Below are 21,601 nucleotides of genomic sequence, written 5' to 3' on the forward strand. Positions count from 1 at the left end.
GGTGAGTAGCACGCTTTAAACTCCCTGATTGATTGATTGTCCTGCTGGGGTCAGCAGACAACCATGTCTGTGATTGCTTTTTAATAAAGCAATTTTTTTTAATTTTAAATGCAGCACGTTTTTCTTAAAGGAAATTGGGTGCGTATTAATACATAAATTGAAATGTTTAAGTTCCATTTTTTAAGAGTAGGCAGTGGTCCATTGGTCTACTGACTGCTCTTAAAAAGTATGTTTCAACATTCACAAAGGAGAAGGGGTCCCATAGGAACCCCTTCCCATTTGTGAATGGTTACCAACATCCTTGAGGTGTCAGTAAAATGTATGTTTTGCAACCTTAATTTGTTCACAAAACAATCACTCATTATTTTTGTTATTATTATAGAGTTTTTGTACAGCTCATGGCTACCCTAACAGGGCTTCCCAGTGCTTAGAAAACTGGTAAATCAGTCTATTAGGAGCTAAAACAGCAAAGTCTTTAGTTCCTTGCGAAAAGTGGAAAGGGAGATGCAGCATGTTATACAGGCCGATTGCGCATTCCATAGTCTGGGACCAAGAAAAGAGAAAGACCACCCCCCCATTGGAGCATACGTAACCCTCGGACAGCAAACAGGAAGCCACTACGAGATTTCAGGGTGCGAGCCGATGAGTAGGCGTGCACCAGTGTTTGCAAGTACATAGGTCCTGAGCTGAAGTGGATCTTATGCATATAACATAGGACCATATGTAGGTAATCTCTACTTAACGATTCTTAAATACCGAATTTTGCAGAATCGGTAATATTTGGTATTACCGAATCTATATTTACCGATTCAGTAATTCCCATTCATTGTTATGGGCCTGGGGGCCCATAGGATTGAATGGGAAGCCATTCACTGTTACCGATTCGGTAAAGCAGTAGGGGGAACATATTCAAGGGTGGCAGGGTGTCACATTGCATGTGTGCACATGTGGAGCACATACATGCCCTAAGGGCATGTATGTCTGCCACATGGCACTGAGAAAAAAGCAAAAAATTGCTTTTTCAAAGGTATTCGGTATTTAACGCCAACTTATAGTTGGTGGTAAATAACGAATCCTTAAGGCTAAAATGCACTCACTTGAGTGCTACCTACATAGGCTTTAAGGAATTGGTAATTCACTGATTCCTTAAAATAAGGAATTAGTAAATTACTGATCCCTTATTTGCAGCCTCCTACATCTCAAATCCCTAAATACCGGTCGGTAACGGTGAAATTTACCGAATTTCACCGTTACCGACCGGTATTACCCCACCTACATATTGCCCTTAGTGCTTTAAAATCGATAAGCTTGGTCACTAGGAGCCAATGAAGTTCCCGGAGAAGCCCCGATGCAGATGACCTTTTGGGAAGGTGGAACAGGAGCCTGGCTGTGGAATTCTGAGCCCCCTGTAAGCGTTTTAAGAATGCCGTATCAGCCCTTAGTTATAGAATGTTGCCGTATTCGATCCTGGAGAGCATCAAGGCCTGAACGGCAGTTCTTTGAGCCGAGAATGGAAGAAATAGCCATTTAAAGGTTGCAAAGCATGTAGAGGCATATTTAGTACAATGCTGTTTCATAGATAGGACGGAGTCCAGCAAGAAGCCAAGGTTCTTTACTTTATTGGTGGGGAAAGGTGGAATTCCCAACATGGCTGGCCAGTGATGAGGGACCCATAATTGGTGGTTCTAGCCCATTATCATCACCTCAGTTTTGTCGCCATTTAGTTTCAAGGAGTTGGTGTTCATCCAGGTGGCGACCAGGCTGGGGCATGAGTTGACTGCTTGTCCTGATGACAGAGAGAAAATAATCTGGGTGTTGTCCGCATAGGAGAAAAGAGTCAACTCACAGCTTTCCATCAGGTGCACCAGTGGGCGGACATAGATATAAAAGAGCAACAGGCTGAAGGTAGAACCCTGGGGCGTGCCCGACGACAGGGGGAGAGAATCTGATGCTGAATTATTTGAAAAGACCTGAAACGTATGGTTTGTCAGGAAGGAGGAGAGCTCTGCAAGAGCTGAGCCCTGGATACCCGGAAGGATCAGTTTGGCTAAAAGAACCGCATGGGACACAGTGTCAAATGCAGCACTTAGACATTACACTGTCATTCTGTATTTGGAAGAGTCAACCTTAACATGGCCCTTCCAAATAAGTTCCCAATCATAGCAAATCAGTATATATGTGCAATTTCAAATTGCGATTTGGTAACATGTTACCAAATCGCAGCAGTTCTCTGTACATAAGAAAAAGCATTTTTGCGGATGGAAACGGACCAATTGGGCCATTTCTGACCCAAAATGTGTTATATATATGGCCTCTAGTGTCAAATTAAACACATCTAAAAGCTGTTAGTGATCTTTTGAAAATAGATATTAATGCTTATTTTATTGTTCAGTCAGGTTACATTTGATGTAATGGCTCACATTGTACAAAGTATGCAGAGACATTCTATCTTTCCTTTAATGAGCTTTAGAGTACAAAAAAATAAACATGCTCCAATAATGATATACTTTCTGCTCATCACTGTTCGTTTGTGGAAAAAAAATATTAGCAAAATAAAAGGCCAGTTTTCCTTTTTGCTGCTTTGTTTAAACTGATGCTCACTTACCTGCCTTTCAACTAGGCTGCTGGCTCTGACAGTAGGCCTTATCTTAATAATTCAACTGTTATAACCTATTACAGTTACGCAGCTGCATCATTTTGTTATTACAAGTAGCTAGAGAGGTGTGCGAAGTCGGCTGTCCTAGGGAAATTAGAGACAAGCTTTCATACAGGGAGATCAGGTTCCCATGTATGCTAAGTGCTGCCTAAAACAGACCTGTAAATTAGAAAAATTACTTTTTGCTATGCTAATTATGCTCCAAGCATGGTTTCTCACCATCATAGCTCTCACAGACACATCTAAAACAGGTCACACACTCTATGGGAGCAGTGTAAGGTAATAATGAGAGGATGCAATAAAGACATTTGTTTGACTATCCATGTACATGTGAGCATCAAGCATCACACCCATTGGTTTAAACTTTTCAAGATAGGAATTATTATGCTGCCACTCTTTGTGACTTAATGAGGGGCACTTTAGTTTTCCTTAGGGTATGATCTGATCCTGAAATCAGATGCTCTGCATTATTCCTAGTAATGCTCAGCTTTTTCCTCATCATCCAAGTTTGAATGCTATTGAAAAGAAAAAATGACCCTTAGCTTCTCAGTTTCTGTCAGGACTCTTTTTATCGGGAGGATAATCTACATGTCTTCCAGATAGTTGTTTACTCTCTACATGAGGACAGATCTTGTGTAATGGACAGCTTCACCTCTTTATTTGGATGTTTATCACTATTTTGGATAGCTTTATCATTTAGAATTGTATATCTTATCAATATAATCTTGTTATCAAATAAGATTTTGCAATGCCAATAGGTCTGGAGTTGTTATGACACAACTCGCACCCTAACATGGACACAGCTCATACTGCACATCAATGGGCAGAGTCTATTATTCTAGTGTACGCAGAAAAGGACCAAGAATGAAGAAAGAGAGTATGTCTACTCAGGTTCAATCTCCAACAGTGCTTCAGACCAGACATGGATAAGTATTATTTATTTATTTATTTATTTCCTTGTTTCTGTAATCTTGATGAGTGGCTATTTACTTAGAGCATTATTGTATGAACTATTTTTTTAATATCTACTGCATTATATTACTGTGAGATGGTTTGATTGAGTTGATCATTCACTTGCATGGATTTATTTAACTGCCACAATCACAAGCAGCATGAGCCCTTCATTAGAATTCTGTGATCCCCAGTTTTTTTTGGCCACTGATATAATTTTGTACCTGATAGATATTTGACCCAGTTGGTGGATCACATTTACATTACTTCTCCGTTCTTGAGTAATATAATTTGCTCATGAAATAATACATTTGATATGTATGTCAAATGAGGCATATGCATTTTCAGTAATTTATTTTCTGCTGCATAATATATGAAACATTCTTGGCTTCAGGTGTGATGGTTTTGGATTGTAATTTGATTCCACATGGCTAAGGTTTCCGCCTCAGTTTGGGATTTTCATCACTCTAACCATCATAAAAATCTCATCATGTAGTTTTTTTAATTAATTTTTTTATATGTAGCACAGGTATAACATTTTACACAGTACAAAAAAACTAAATACAAAAAGCAGCCTTCCTAGCTCCAATTGCGCATGTACAATATTCATAGTTCATAATCCATTTAAAGATAGAAAAGCCATCATCCAAACATTTCATAAATATTTATTGCACAAGAAAAAACATGATGAAAAGGAAAATAAAAACAAGATCAGATGTAAAAAAACCTCATGAATTATGCTAGGATAATACATGATGAAATATTAGATGGAAAATCAATTCAATTCCAAAACCGCCAAATTCTTTCCAATTTGGTAAAGGAACCTACCCTTTTAGCGTAAATAGATTCTCAGTTAAAGACTCTCTGCATTTTTAAAACCCATTGACAGATCATGGTGACCACCATAGACTTCCAGTTTGCTAAGATAAGTGATCTGGCAATTAAAGTTGCAATAAAGATAACCTACAGTCAAATCTACACTCGTCTCTACTATGAAAAAAAGGGTGGTAGAGGGGCGAGGAAGAAGAGTCTCTTCATGTACTTAAAACTTTAATCATGAACAATAGTGATTGGAATTTAAATACCTTGAAAAGTTGTACAGTGGGTGTGTTTTGGCACTTTCCCTTTGGCTGCAGATGCAAGGATTTTGTTTTGCCATATAGATATATACTAAACCTGCTTTGTTTTTATTGCTAAACTTCCATACCATTAAGAATTGAAAATTAATAATCTGTCTGAGAAAAAAATAAAAATAATTAAAACTAGTGGAAAATCATTTGAAGTTACACAAATATTTTACAGTTGAATGGAGCAACGTGCTGCTGCTTCATTATGGAAGTTCTCAGAAGGGGGTAGGTAGCTTACTGCTCATCAAAAGCTTCCAAACCATCCCTGGAAGTGCAACAGTAACAGGCAGGGGCTTCCACCATTGATGAATCCCCACCAGTAGGAGTGCACGCCAATCATAAGTGGCAGATTAGCGAGTGGAAAAGCCTAATTTCATGTGGATGTTTTCTTGCAACAAGGCTGTTCCTCATAATGTGGTTCCATAAACCAAATCAGTTTTACAGTGACAGGTTTTCACAGGCATACACCACCGACTTTTAGATCAGCTTCCTTCTGGTCCTAATGTGTATGTGTGGGAAATGGGTCTCCTTCATAACATGATGTCATGTGATGTGGGACTATTGTTGGTCTCTTTTAGACCCTCTGTCATGTAGGGTGTACCTGGAGAAGCCAACCACCATCATGGTTGGGGCCTGTAAGACCCTCTACTCATGGGGAAGCAAAACTAGTTGCTTGACTTTGATGCTCACATTAGCTCCTGGCGATCCAGGAGAGCACTTGGATAATCAGTGGCCTGTTGGTAAAATAATCGATTTACGCCTTGTTTCTGCTCTGTTGTTTGAAGATGTGGGCCATAACTCTTTACCAGGACCATACCACCCAGTGAATTACATCACTTACTTCCAAGTAGGTCAATGATTTTCTATGTAGAAGGCCCTAACTTGGAATTGAAACCGCTGAATGAATGAATGAATGAAATTAGACTTGTAAAACGCGAAACTGAGCCCAAGTGCGTCAAGGCGCTGGCATAGTGCACTAAACCTCTCATTTGTACAGGAAAAAAACTTTCAGCACATGCTCAGCTTGACCTTCAGAAATACAACAGGCTGTGCATTTGCAAGCAATCATTGTGAAAGCCGATGGATCTGAATTGCATTTTGAGATCTCACTAAACCATCAAAAAAGCATGCTGCAATGAAAAAGCAAAATACAAATAATAATTGTTTTCTGCACGTAATGCCTGTCTATACTACTATTATAAAGGAAGAACTTTGAACCTTTGAGGCGGGTAAACTCGGGAACCACAGCGCCAATGCACACACCCGATACATCGTTGTAATTGTCAGGGTGTGCAGATGGACATAGGCTATATAAATGAAAAAATATAAGTTATTTAAAAAATGTACGAGAAAAAAAAAAGTAGTCCCATGGAAGTAGCGCCGGCCGCGACGTGCGTGCTGACATCAGGAGCGCGAGGAGGAGCGGCGTCGAGGAGCACGAGGAGGAGCGGCTGACATGAGCGCGGGGAGGAGCGGCGGACAGGCGGGGAGGAGCGGCGGACAGGCTGGGAGGAGCGGAGAGGAGCGGCGGACAGGTGGGGAGGAGCGGTGGACCGGTGATCTCAGGAGCGCGGGGAGGTGCGGCGGATGAGGTAAGGCTCCGGGGGACCCACGGACAATGTCAGGGCAGGCGGGGGCCCTGAAGCCAAGGTCGGGACGGGCTGCTACTCCGGAGGACCCACGGACAATGTCGGGGCGGGCGGGGGCCGGGGCGGGCAGGGGCCCTGAAGCCTGATTGCTCCCGGACAAGGTCGGGACGGGCTGCTAGTATTAGATAAACAATGTAATGCAGAATAGTCCCTCGTGCATTGCTGCACAAGCACCCTAAAGGAGGCCGGATGACAATATCAAAAAACATTTTTTATTCAGTCTAGAAAAACAGTTACTCTCTCTCTTCAGGGAGCTCTTTTTCTCTGGCGACCTTTTCTCTGTCTCGCTTCAAGTAGGTCTGGAAAATATTCTTTGTATTAGGGTCTGTAAGGTTTTTACAATGTTAATGTTTTATCGGAATGTCAATACAACTTCAAAGTAGGACTTTTACAACACATAGATTTCTGAACCCATATTTCACATACCATTATTCTCATTAACTTGTGTTTTAATGTTAATCTGAATCCCTACAGATCTGAGAGCAACTGAGCACTAAGGCACTATTAATAAAAAATAACATTTGCTTCAGTCAGCAGTTGGTGCAAGGAAAGGTGTTTAAAGAGTTTTCATAACTTTGTGAAGGACTATTGAAAAATCCATAACATGTGATGTTTTGCTTTGACACTCCAGGTGTAAATCCTTACTTTTTCAACATTTATGTTGGGCATATTTTTAATGACTGATTGCAACTTTTTTATTTAGAGGATGTGCTTTGCAGAAAACAGTATGCTAACAATTGACTAATAATTCTGCCAAATTGACAGTTCGCTCCACGCACCCTTTGGAGGTGGGGGAACCTGTATTTTTTCCTGTGGCAGCGTCTCTGCTGGTAATGGAAACCTTTGACAGACTGATTATTTACCAAAGGGTCATGGCCATCAGTGTGCCTCAAAGCCTGCTCTCTATAGAACGTGTACGCGTTGTATATTTTTCATTTTCACTGCTGCCTAGGGACATCTTAACCTCTTCCATGCTCATGACGGCTCCCGGCCGTCATGAGTCACGGTGGGCCCGCGATCGGAATGTTCAGCACTGCAGCGGAATTCGCGCCGCAGTGATGAGGCTAAGGATTTTGGGGGGCCCTGGCCAACGTATTTTGGGGTCCCTGTTCGGAACGGTTTTGAATTTATGATCCAATTTCAGCTCTTTCATGCCCTCATTGGCCAGGTCACTCAGTGCACAGGCACAATCATCCACATTCTAAATATGTTTACATATAATATTCAGGGATATTGACGTGTGCTTTCAATATTGTGTCACAGCAGCAGCTCCCTTATATTACTGCAAACAATCTCTGTGACCCCCTCTCTATGTGAGATCCTGTTTTGATCTAAAAGAATCTTTTTATGGATGTTTCATGAAACAAACACATCATTTCTCTGAAAAATGTCTGTAATAGACTCTCACACATCACCCACCTTATAAATAAATTAAACAAAAACGGTATTTAAAACAATCTGTTTAAGAATTATTCATGATCATGAGGGCAATACCCTTCAGAACAGAGCTAGTTCTATCAGGGGTCCCCCTGAAAGGCTGGGGGCCTGGGCCAGAGCCCACTTTGCCCATGCCTCAAAATGTCTCTGCTGCTGCCATCTAAATCGTTGTGGTCGCAAATATAAACATTGAAAAAGGCTGTTGGGAAAAGCCTGCAGAACTTAAAGGACATTTATTTTTTGATATACAAAAACAATACCAATTTTCAGAGTTTGTTTCAGTCAAACAAATAAAATGCCAAGCAGACAGCCAGTAGATGTTTAATTTTTATGGGCTGGCTGACAGTGCAGCTCTCAGCAGACAATCATTTTTGAAACACTAAAGACGGGCATTGACTCCGCTCACATGTTGAGAACCAGGAGTACATATTTTGATTAACAAAAATTATGCGCTTTCACAAAAAATACTTTCCCTCCACACATCTGTGATCAATTTGTTTATTTATCCAGCTCTCTGAGTTTGAACTTGTTTGGAGCGCACACATAACATTGTAAAGCTATGAAAGTGTCTTAGATAACTAGAAAAAGTATGGTGTTTTTTTCAACAAAGCACAGCTGGGAGTTGGGCAGTCATTAACTTACATAGATGTTTAGGTCTATCTTGAAAGTTCAACTGTCACCTGACCTTTTAACCTTTACCAATAATATGCCACAGCTGTGGGCATCTCCACAAATAAATATCCATTCCCATGCTATTTACTTGTAATGCTTCACATTACCACACAACATTCCTTTAAAGCCAGACCTATTGGCATTGCCAATACTTGTTGCTAAAAGTTTTCTCAAAATGTCAGAAGAAGAACTTTCTGTAAAATTTCTCTCTAGAGCAGAAAATAGCTCATCTTAATATCGTAGTCGGGATGCTGCAGTGGCTGGCATAGGTGGAGCCCCCACCCTCCCCAGCAGTTTGGGCACCCACTTTCCAATTCAAAGTAACTAATTTAGATTGCTTCTACTGCCCAGTGACTGTGAGTAGCAGCTGCGGTTGGCAGTAGGAGTTTCTGCGGGGCGGTGACGTGGGGAGGGGGAGGGGCAGGGTGGGGGGTAGTAATGTATGGATTATGGAGTTTAACAGGTAAGTAAACATATAAATAAATAAAACAAATTTTGTTGCGCGCACTGCATCACCAAATGCGATGCAGTGCGCGCAATGAAATTCGTATTATTCATTTATATGTTTACTCACCTGTTAAACTCCGTAATCCACACATTACTACCCCCCCACCCTGCCCCTCCCCACGTCACCGCCCTGCAGGAACTCCTACTGCCGACCGTGGCTGGTTGGGGGGTAGTAATGTATGGATTATGGAGTTTAACAGGTAAGTAAACATATAAAAAAATAAAACAAATTTTGTTGCACGCCCTGCATCACCAAATGCGATGCAGTGCGAGCAACAAAATTTGTTTTATTCATTCATATGTTTACTTACCTGTTAAACTCCGTAATCCACACATTACTACCTCCCACCCTGCCCCTCCCCCTCCCCATGTCACCGCCCTGCAGGAACTCCTACTGCCGACCGCGGCTGGTGAATAGAAAACTTTGCAAAAGCTAACCCTGAAGGTGCCATTTCTACATATATTTTTCTGCATTGCTCGGTTTCTTTAGAGTGCAGTTAAAATTATCTTGCAAGGCAGGAAAAACGTTACTTATGCGAACAATATCAGGAAAAAATGCAAGCTGCGTAAAGGGTGGAAATCAGGAAATTTGCAAAGATTCTCATGCCAAAAAATCTTTGCATTTTTGCTTGTATATCGGCGCTGCAGAATGTCTACTTTTATATCTCCCACATGGTGAACATTTTCGGCTGAGCACTCCTCACGGAAATCAAGAGGCAGGTCGGGGCAGGGGGTGTTCCCTAGACCCTCATTCATTCATTCATTCATTCTCTTGCTAGTGGAGTACAGTTGAGTAGACCCCATTACTCACAAGAAGTGGCATTGCTCCTGAGGAAAGCCTTCACATTTGAAAATCAATTCATTGCGCGGTGCCACTGATACAGATGTTCCTTTTGTAAAATGGAGGCACACTTGATCAAATGTTTTCCAAAATTGTAACTGTCGTCACATAGCTATCCCCGTACTACCTACATGTACAAGAACATGTTTACATATACTTAAAGTGCTTATTTATACCACTGACATGCCTCAAACTATAAGGATACATGCATCTCGGAATGAAAAAAATAGAAAGAAACAAAACTATTCAGCACTTCTCTGTCCAGTGGCACCAAAATAGTTCGGGGAGAAAGAGCCTGCAATCTGATCCCGAACAACTGGATTTTGGATTAATTAAGGTATGGTTTCAATCTCAAAAAGAATGCATTCCCACGGGATGAAAGGCTGGGGTCTGATTACTTAAAGTCTCCCTCTGTCTCTTGAGCGCTGCCTCGTGATGGTGTGAAAATGAGAAAACGAGATATCTGGGCTTACTTATGATCCTGTCGATTCATGATATGAAAAGAGAGCTAATCTGTGAAAACACACGTGGCCATGAAATCATAGCATGCATGGAGAGAAAGAACACATACATTTTTCTGATGGGTTTCAGAACGAGGGACCGGTTTGGCATGTCATGTCTTGAAAATGAATCTGAAAAAATGCACAGGTTGTGACCACTACAGCAAGTCCCCTGAAGGTCTGATATTGTGGAGAATTGTTTATTTACTCTGTTGATTGTGAACTAAGGTTTCACCACTTGTGCTGAAGGTTCTTACAGGGCAATGACTTCAAAACGTGTGAGACAGCAGAACATTCCAGAGAGACGTCTTGGATTTCTGCAACCTGTTGCCTGAATGAGGCTGAACCTTTGGTTGCACGCTAACACTAGCCTTACCGCATGAAGATGGGAAAATGCCAGGGTGAGAGCCAGAAACATTATAGCCCATCTCTGAGAACATTTGTTTTGAAGAATTAATGAGATAACTTGAAAAGCATAGAGCCAGTGTAGAATTTACAAAGGCCAAACCCTTCCACTGAGCTCTCAATCACCTCTTACAAAAATACAATAAATAATTTGTCCCACATATACCACTGCTTCGCCTGTGCTACTGCTAACTGGTTGGAGCAGACTGGTGCCCAGACCCAACATGTTCTTCCCTCCCACGCTTTTAGCCAGCTGCTCCGATTAGTGACATGTAGTACAGTCATATACCATCTCATGGTCTTTGTCCCATTGCAGGAGACCTGTGCATACCATCCAATGCTTTAAATATGACCCCTGACCCCATGATAGAATTCGGCACAATGAGTAATTCTAAATTCCTTCCTTTCAAACATTTCTTGAGGATCAGCTGGCTTAATTTCTTGGTAGTCTATGCAGGATGAAAAATGGGATGAAAGGTAATCTCTGTCAAAATCTCCGTTTTGGAAAAATGTGAATACTTGCCTTTTTTTAGACAGGCTCTTCTCTTTGTCTGCTATTCCTCAGTTGCTTCTGGCCTCTCAGCACTGGGACACTCCTTGTAGAAGTAGCTATGCACTTTATCAAACTCAAATTCAATTCAGTTTAGCTAGGAGCCATATGCACATTTTCTTTCCTTTTATTAGTTTTGCATTTATCCAGATTTACTGAATCAGGCATTGACAGTACGAGAGAGTGAATGTGACTGAGAGCAGTAGCAGATTAAGCAGCTGTTGACAAGGTTTTTTTGGTCATGCTGTGGATAACATACTACATTTTGATATTGATGGGTATTCATAGTATTGCTTACAAATTGGTTAGCTAGTTTACATAACATAGCCTACTATTAATATTTCATTTTAGAACATTGGAATGTTGAGAACTCCATTGAACACACTAGAGTAGCTCCTGGCTTATAATGGCTGGTCAACATTCCAGTGTTTTTCTTTATGTTTCTCCGTTTTTAATTTAGAACCTTCTACCCTTAGTGGGTGGAATGTTCTATTACCTAATAGCCCCTCTCTGTTGGGCTATATATGTTGTTAGAATCTTTCTCCCTTGTAATAAGCCCTCACCTATGTCTCGGTCCTATAACTCCGGATCAGGGCCTTTAACAACCGGTATAACCTTTGGCAGTGGGATATAGGCTATATGATAAGTTTCCCTCTTAGGAAACATGAATTTTATGAAAACAGATGTGGTCATTTGTACAGTATTTAAAGAGTTGTTATTTAGCTTCCTTATCTAAAATATTTGCATATCAAAGGACATGTGTCCGGAAATAGTGTTCATTTAATAAAAAGTAATTTAGTGCAGTGAACTTTACTCATTCTGCTGTATATCATCACCTATAGTTTGTTCAGAATTGATGCAGCAGAGTCAATTATTGGTAAAGTATGCACATTTACCCTTCTGCATATCATGCAAAATGCTGCCAAAGTGTTATGGTAATGCACTATAGAAATTTGTTTTATTGAGCCATGATTTAAACAACTCTGGAAGATGGTTGAATATGTAGTCCCTTATATTTGACTGATACCTTCCCTAGACGGGTTCTACGATATGATTACCATATACCCCACACATACCTTATTCCAGATAGAACAGATGCATGAATAAGACCACCCCAGTGCTTATAGGCCATTTCCTTACTCTTGATCACGTCTGCTGATTTGAGGCTGAGAAAGTGAGATCATGGGTTTAACAATGGAACATTGCTTCTAATATCTTGGGTACTGTGAGAACTCTTTGTTAATATTTTTTAAGTACCACCACATCCACGGTACCTTCTTATGCCTTTTTAAGTTTTATAAACAATCAGTTGCAAGGGAATTCACTTCTTCAATGTACTCTCTGCCATTCCAGGATGGCCCAGTCCACACTACTTTGAATAGTTCTTGGTTTGTTTTCATGTGCTGCTACATCTCTTGCCTGTCCACGCCCACCTCTCATTGATCCCAATGGCGGTGGACTGAGACGCTACATCGCAGGCTCACCATCAGAAGTTCATCACAGTAAGATCCACACCTTGATATAAATATGAATATTGTACCACTATAACTGTTTACCGTACATTCATGTGACTGCATTAAATGGTATGTTTTCATGTTTAACCATTGCACTGTACCCCCATGAACGATACCACAGTTGGAGGATGGGATTATTCATACTTCTAATGATTTTGAATGCTACGCCTTGTTGAGGACGCAAATACAAGCTGGTACACATTTTGTGTGCAGTGCATGTCACATTGATACTTCACGCTTACTGGTTACACTACTAGTTAATGCACTTAGGGACATATTTACAAGCCCCTATCACCACAAGAATGTCACTTTTAGTGACGTTCCTGTGGTGTTATGGGTTTCACCTTATTTACAAGGCTGCATTAAGCCTTAACGCTGCCTTGTAAATAAGGCCCCCTTTCTCACTGTACTTACCATGAAAGGAGCTAGCAATGGGTGTTGAAGTTGGTGTTTTACCACAATACCCATTAATTTTGATGCTGCCCCATATTTACAAGAGCAGCTTATATATGGGGTAATGCAAAAATGACGACAAGGGAAAAGCTGGTCTTAAAAAGGTGCAACAAGGAGAAATGTTTCCTTTCTCCTCGTTTTTGCTGTTTCTATGTGTACTGCATTTGGCAGCACACATAGAAACAGCAACATGCCATTGATTGTTTATGTGCAGGAAGGTGACCCTTCCTGCACATAAACAATCAATTAAAAAAATGACGTTTTGCAACTTCTATGTGTGCTGCATTAACCTCATCGCTGTGGCGCGAATTCCACCGCAGTGCTGAACATTCCAATCGCGGGCATGGTCATGACGGCTCCCGGCCGTCATCAGCACACGCCCACCGTGACTCATGAGCATGGAAGAGGTTAAACAGCAAAGATAGAAGTTTCAAAATGCCATTTCAGATTGTTTACGTGCAAGAAGGGACACCTTCTTTAACATAAACAGTCTTCCCTTGCAATGCAGGCACCCTTTCAAGGGTATTCTGCATTGGCGCTAGGCAGCTAAAATTAGCACCAGTGCAGTGGGAAACGCAGGGCTGCACTGTTTTCTTGTAATTAGGGTGCAGCCCTGCGTTTTGGAAGTGGTGGTGCACGGAGTTAAGTCAAAGTGGCTAACGCCACACTCTCCACTTCATAGTAAATATGCCCCTTAGCGTTACAACATAGAGTTGGATGACTTCATTATATACGTCTAGATGACCCCCGCAGTCTGACCACATCCAGCACAATCTCGCGCTTTACCAAAATGCAAATGGTGGCTTAGATCGGGCAAATACTTTTTTCAAGACGTCACACAATACCCCGCTGCTGAGAATTCTCATGCTGTAAGATTGCTGCCCAAAGCACTTCAACTGCATAGAAGCAGCCCGGTCATCAGACAGCGGTGAAAAATATCAAAGCCAGGCTGTCGGAGAAGAGCGCCGAGACACGTACCATGGTAGCGAATCAACGTGTGTGAAACAGCTGATATGGGGAGTGGCTTCTACGCGGAGGGGGCCAACAGGAATAAAGTGCTCACGGAGGAATGGATCGCAGGTGAGGGGGGGCCCCTGACATTAGAATAAACTGAGTGGGGAGGTGATCCAGTGGAGCCTTGCCTGACCCTACAATGGCAGCTATCTCTTCATCATGAGGCAACATCATAGGGGTCTTCCCCTAACTACCCTGAAGAGACAGCAGCAGCTCCAGAGTGGTCCCAGGATCTGTCCCACTACCAGCCAGGATAACCACAGCAGTGGGGACATGTGGAGACAATCATTTCATTCTCAGCCTATTTGTTAGAAATAGCAGCAACAGCTCAGGCCTCAAAGGAAGTCCTCATTAGTGTCACAAGCAATCCGAGTGGGATACTAGAGGTCCACCGCCTGACCCTATTATGGAGTCCGTCTCTCCCCATGGCAGCTATAACGCTGAAATACTCTCCTCGAGCAAATGTCTAAAATGGGTATCAGCTATTTCTAACTCCAAGGTCAGAATCCCTTGTCTGACCCCAAGATGGCTGCCACAGTGTTCCCTACCACGTTGTGCTACTCCTCTGAGGAAAGAACGGACTTCGACCAGACCTCGAACACATCCCCCATCCGGCCTAAATGGCAGCCCCAGCTCCTTCACTGGTTTATTTTTTACTCCCCCCCTTCTTTTACCTCTATCCTCTAGTGGAGACATGCTTTTCCACTACTTGACTGTGCTACTGTAACCTATGTATCTATTCAAAACTGTGTTTCCTGAACACTGAGACCTTAGCAACATCGCTTATGTCCGGTGGAGCTGCTAGACAGCTATTAAGGAGATTGACCCTGGTTTCCCCCTCGACTGTCACCTACCCAGCCGGATATTGGGCATAGTTCTTCCTCGTTTCCCTGCTATGGCTCCTTTCTCCTCTCCTTTCCCATGAATTCTCCCAACCTCGTTGTTTGTTTACTGTACCTTACTACGCTATTGTAACTGATGTAACTTGTAACGCAATGTTCCTCTGGTAAAGCGCTCTGATACCTCTAGGTCTAGCCAGTGCTATATAAAACCTTTTGGATGTACCTTGTAATGCGACGATCCTCTGGTAAACCGCTCTGATACCTCCGGGTCTAGCCAGCTCTATATAAACTTCTCAAATAAAATACATTCAAAACTGGTTTTCCTGAATGCTGAGACCTGAGCAACATGGCTGATGCCCAGTGGAGCTGCGAGACAGCTATTGAGGAGCTTGGCCCAGGTTTCCCCTTCAACCTTCACGTACCCAGCCGGACATTGGGCACAGTTCCTCCTCAGTTCCTCCTCGTCTCCCCGCTATGACTCCTTCCTTCCCTCCCTCCTACAAATTCTCACAACATTGTTTTTGTGTACTGTACCTTACTATGCTCTTGTAACTGATGTAACTTTTAACACAATGAATCTAAATGTAAAGCGCGCTGATACACTCTTGGATCAAGTTTGCGCTATATAAAACTTTATTAATAAATATAATAAAGAAAAAACGACTGTGTATAATGTTAATCAATATAACGAATCCTCTAATTATCAGAGTTTGTGCCAAACATGAGAGAGCATGGAGTATTTTCAACACAGTTTACACCATTTGCACTTACTAATCATACAATGTTCTTTCACCAACTACTCTCTTTTGGTTTTCCATTTCACACCGGTTTAATTTTAGTCGCATCTAGTATGAATGAACATTGAGCTCTTTCCATGTAGTTTAGACCAACAGCAACAAATGACACGGTGCTCTTGTAACGTTTATCTTCTGTGGTTCTTTGTTTTTTTAACCCACACTTGGGATGAACATAATTAATCATGCATATTTGAGTACACACCTGAAATGTTCACTGATACAGCCACCTTGATTAAACCAGTCAATAACACACTGGGAGAGTAGCTTGCACAACACCTACCACCAATGAGCGCTATCACATGTGCCACCTGGTGATGGGTACAGTCTTTATAAGCTTGACAGTTCATCTCACTGCAATCCGTCACATACTTATTCAGAATTAAACAACCCCTGAAGAAGGGCTCTGCAGCCTGAAATGCATTGGGATTGTTAAATCCGAGGATTTAAGTTCTGCATTCAGAGCACAAACATCCTGAAAGCCAAAGCCAGGTGCTAGGTGAGGTGTTAAAGTTTGAATTTATCATAGTACATAACCTCTTAATGGGACACTATTGTGGATGTTGGGATGTGTAAGTAGAGGCAATGTGAAAAGGAGGTTTTACTGTAACTGAACAAACCAGTAGGAAAGTCCCATTTGGAAATATATGAATAAATTAGATTGGTAGTATCTTCTGAAGGTTATTTGACAGATCAGAGGTGGTTCATTGGTGGGCTTCCAAAAATATGCTTTGAAAAACGAAGTCTGAGATGAGTGCTGGCTGACCTATTAGGGAGTCTACAGCTGGCAATGCCATCTTTTATTGCGCTAATGAAGTTAAGCAATCTGATTTGAGTTCATGCATCACTGCAGCTGATGCCTCCTATATGCACATTGAGCAAGCATGGATATAGGTGCCCGAAAACTGACATTTTTAATGCAGGAAAAGCCATCCATGGTCCCCGTCTCCTGAATTGATTAGATAGGTGTGTCTTCTTGAACTAGTCTTCAAGTGAGAGGGGGAAATGACTTGTGTGGGACAGAGCAGAAGCAGTCACCCACCGTCTGGCCCTACTGTATTCACAGAAAAAACACGTTGGAATATTAGGAAACCATTCAGTTTGGTTGCTATAAAGTAAAAGGTGGGATTTGAAAACTGAAATTTAATTTTTAATACAATGATAGACTGACGTTTGGGAACCCAATGTGTTTAATTACTAGAAATAAAAGCTAGTATCTTTAAGAAAGGGTGATTTGCAGGCATTGTTTTTTTCACAAAAAATAAATATCTGAAACTAATTTGAGTGTAGTAATCCAGGCTGATTTGAAGATGTTTATTTCTAATGTTACCTAAACTTTATATATATGTATAGTTTAACATTGTGAATTCCGACATGCACAAAAAGTATGGGGCATATTATCAAGGGTGGCGATAGGGAATTTTTGGCGCTTTAGCGGCCGTTTTCGCCTTTTTAGCAAGCTATTGCTAACAGCAGTTAGCGACAGCTTTTAGGTGATAGCGAGCGGTCTGGGGGCCCACTTTGCATGTTAGCGATATTTATCGCTAATGACATGCAAAGTGGGCGTACCCAACCTGTTAGCGACTGAAAACAGTCGCTAACGTCGCTATCGCCTATTAGCAAGACAGGCGTAGTGATGGAAATATTCGCGCTAAGCACGAATATCTCCAAATACTTATACCTGCCCAGACCAGTTCTTAGCCATGTTATCCAATGGGAGGTGGATAACACGGCTAAGAGCATTTCGTCGCTCATGCGTGAATATCGCTGTATTCTCAGCGATATTCATGCATTTCGCCGCTATTGCCGGAAAATGTATCGCTTTGGAGATAAACGTTGCTAATAGCACGTTATCTCAGCGATAAATTCCGGCGATGCTCAGCGATAAAAAAATCGTCGCTAAGCCTACTTAGCGATAAATATCGCTAGTTAATGGTAATATGCCCCTATGTTCCTACAGTATAAAAAAAAATGTATGCACGTGAGAACTTAATATGTATTACCCGCATTTGCATGGGGTCACATCCCACACACATGTACTACCAAAGTACACCAGAGGTGAAAACACTCGTCCAAATGCCTTTTGCAAGGTATTGCAATGTGACTCCTGAAATTTAACTCTATTTTTATAATTTCTTTTTCCTAACATTTTCACAGGTTTCCAAGTTTAATCATTGAATCAAATCATGAATATGAACATATATGTATGAGCAGTGTAAAGTTAAACCCAGGGATAACTGTGAGGTCCCGGTGATCATTTGGTATATAATATTTAGCTGTAACTGCAATAGTTTAAATGGCCTGTTGGGTCATCTCACGTTTGGCTGTGTGTATTGGCTGTCTTCACCTCCCTTTGTAGGAAAAATGTGGCTCATTAGTTAGAAGCACAGCCGGTGTGTCGGCTCTGTGCGGGATACTACGGATATTTTTTTTCTTTCAAGAAGGTAATATAAGTGAGGTTGATTGAACTGGGCCTGATTAATGCCTCCATTGACTCCAATAGTGCAAAGCAAAAGGCCAGGGTACATTGTACTTGGCACCCTCGGTTGTTTGTACCACAGCGCGTCCATGAACGTTTAGCAGTTTGTGGCGTAGACAGCTGTCCACCAGGGACTGGTCTGCGGCTACCAAACTCCCTTTCCTGAGACCTTAACTTGATCCTTAGCTGCGGTTTTACATCAGCAAATTAGTTCTTGGCAAACTATACTTTGGGGCCTCATTTTCGTAGACAGTTTAAGCCATATTTATTGTCCAGATTTATGAACATTTTCTCTAGAAATATTAGCAGAGCCGTACAGTATCACAAATTAAAAGCAGTATATAACACAGCAATGAGCATGTTGGCATACCAGTGAAATACTTCATTGTGTTTCCAAAGCACCACTGCTTTTCCAGCTATAAATTGTAGGGCCATATTTACAGCATCAACTAATCACCAAACAAATGTTTTGCTGATAATGCGGAATGTTTCTTGTGCGTGGTGATAGCATCCTAAACACATATGTTTTCGATCTATTGAGGTCCTGGAATTATCCCGCTCCACCTCCCCCTTCATAGCTTCACGTTAATGACATCACACTGAAATGTCCCAAACTGGGGGAAATACTTTTGCGACAGTTGATTTTCGCTGATAGGCATGTATTTATTTTTCAAATTAGGCCTCTTTTGCTGTAATACACTTTATTTTAATGTGTACTATGATCATGCAATCACATATAAAAGTAAACAGCATGATTACCTGCCAGACATGACTTCAAATTACTGCATGGTGCTGTACTTATGGTTGACATTCTATAGATAAAGAGTGACTATTCGCCATTCAATATCTACCACTTCCCAATTTCTATTTGGATCCTGATGTTGAAGTCCTGTATGTGGCTATTTTAGCTCAGTGTGTTAATTTTCTGAAAAAAATGTACTTTTTGATCAGCGAAATGCATGCATTTTTTCCGAATCTCCTGTAGTCACCATAATAACCCTGTATTTGTAAAGCGGGAACTAAGTAGTCACCATATTGTTGAGATGGGGGCGGGGGGGGGGGTGTTTTCCAAGCAACCATTTGTGAATATAGAAAAAAAATTGTTTTCCTCTGGCATTTTCTTTTCTTCCTAACTTTCTTCATTAATTTTTCCTCTCTTTCTGTGTCCCTCGGACTTTCTTCCTCTATTTTTCCCTCTGCACCACACTCTTCTTTTCCTTTTTCTCTCGCTCTCTCTCTCTCTCTAACTAAAGCCCTCTGCTTCTTTATCTCCCTCTTCCTAGAAAAGGCGTAGGAGCAAGTCTCAACAACCACTGACAAAGACAATAATTCTGGCTTTAATGCAGAAATCCATGTAAACACGTGTATTTCCAAGTGCTGTGTACATCTGTCTAATTCAAGAATACTGGTTATGTGGTTAAAGCCTGTCGTATTATCTCTGCCAGTGATGAGGAAGTGTATAAAAAAGGATTGCTTTCTGTTTAGAATATCCATAGGAGATAAAGGTTTGCATGTGACTAAAACGGCGATGATTGATTGTACTTTTCATATGTGAAATGCATGCATTCCAATGATGGATTTGGGCCCAGATCTTTGGACTGGGGTGAACGTGTGACATTGATCCACATTCTGTCCATCATTGTTGTGTTTGCAATTACCGCTCTAAGTGTACTGGGGATGCTCAGACGTGAGTCCCAGGCACTCCACACCACTGGAATCAAGCTAGCCGGGCTGATGAGAGGTGTTACCTCGAAACCGGGCCGGTCCTCGGATGCTTGTTTCCGTTCTGGGAAGGACATGGCTTTTGTAGTTCGGACTGGACTGTTCCCATGGGGCACAGGGTCAGCGCTGATTTGCATATCGCCATTGTCTAACCCAGGGTGGTGTGGAGTGGAAAAACGATGGATTTGGGCCCAGATCTTTGGACTGGGGTGAATGTGTGACATTGATCCACATTCTGTCCATCATTGTTGTGTTTGCAATTACCGCTCTAAGTGTACTGGGGATGCTCAGACGTGAGTCCCAGGCACTCCACACCACTGGAATCAAGCTAGCCGGGCTGATGAGAGGTGTTACCTCGAAACCGGGCCGGTCCTCGGATGCTTGTTTCCGTTCTGGGAAGGACATGGCTTTTGTAGTTCGGACTGGACTGTTCCCATGGGGCACAGGGTCAGCGCTGATTTGCATATCGCCATTGTCTAACCCAGGGTGGTGTGGAGTGGAAAAACGATGGATTTGGGCCCAGATCTTTGGACTGGGGTGAATGTGTGACATTGATCCACATTCTGTCCATCATTGTTGTGTTTGCAATTACCGCTCTAAGTGTACTGGGGATGCTCAGACGTGAGTCCCAGGCACTCCACACCACTGGAATCAAGCTAGCCGGGCTGATGAGAGGTGTTACCTCGAAACCGGGCCGGTCCTCGGATGCTTGTTTCCGTTCTGGGAAGGACATGGCTTTTGTAGTTCGGACTCGACTGTTCCCATGGGGCACAGGGTCAGCGCTGATTTGCATATCGCCATTGTCTAACCCAGGGTGGTGTGGAGTGGAAAAACGATGGATTTGGGCCCAGATCTTTGGACTGGGGTGAATGTGTGACATTGATCCACATTCTGTCCATCATTGTTGTGTTTGCATTCCAATGGAAGCACTTCCAAGAAAATGAAATTATACAATATGTAGTGAATAAAATGACGTGATAGCAGTGGCGGCTCCTACTATGCGTCGCCCACTGCTTTCAAGCTTTGTGAGAAGCAACATGAGACCCTCACAGGTGAGTAGCGCACTTTATAAATCCCCTGATTGGTTGATTGAACTTTCATTTATTATCATTTTATGTTTGGGCTGCTTTGTTCGGGGCTGCTCTGCTCTCAGATCAGGGCAGGGGAGGCGTGGTTTGCCCACTCCTAACTGCTCAATGACTGTTTGGTCAGCCCTCTCCGGCCGCCCAAACCAATTATGCACACTTTCCCAGTTCTCCATGCAGTTGTATTGCAGCCTGCATGGAGAACATGCCCACTCCTACGGCACCTGGCTCAGTGCCATGTCATGGTGCTCAGACCAATCACAATGCTGCATTCAGCGTTGTGATTGGCTTAGGGAAGGGAGCCTGGCTGCCTGCTTCCTGTTCCTGATGTTGGAGGCAGGAGAGCAGGAGCAGAGACGCAGGACCCGGCAGCAAGGTAAGTTATTTTTATTTTTATTTTTTA

The sequence above is a fragment of the Lissotriton helveticus genome, chromosome 7 (genome assembly GCF_964261635.1).
Source record: "Lissotriton helveticus chromosome 7, aLisHel1.1, whole genome shotgun sequence".
NCBI classification, from domain to species: Eukaryota; Metazoa; Chordata; class Amphibia; order Caudata; family Salamandridae; genus Lissotriton; species Lissotriton helveticus.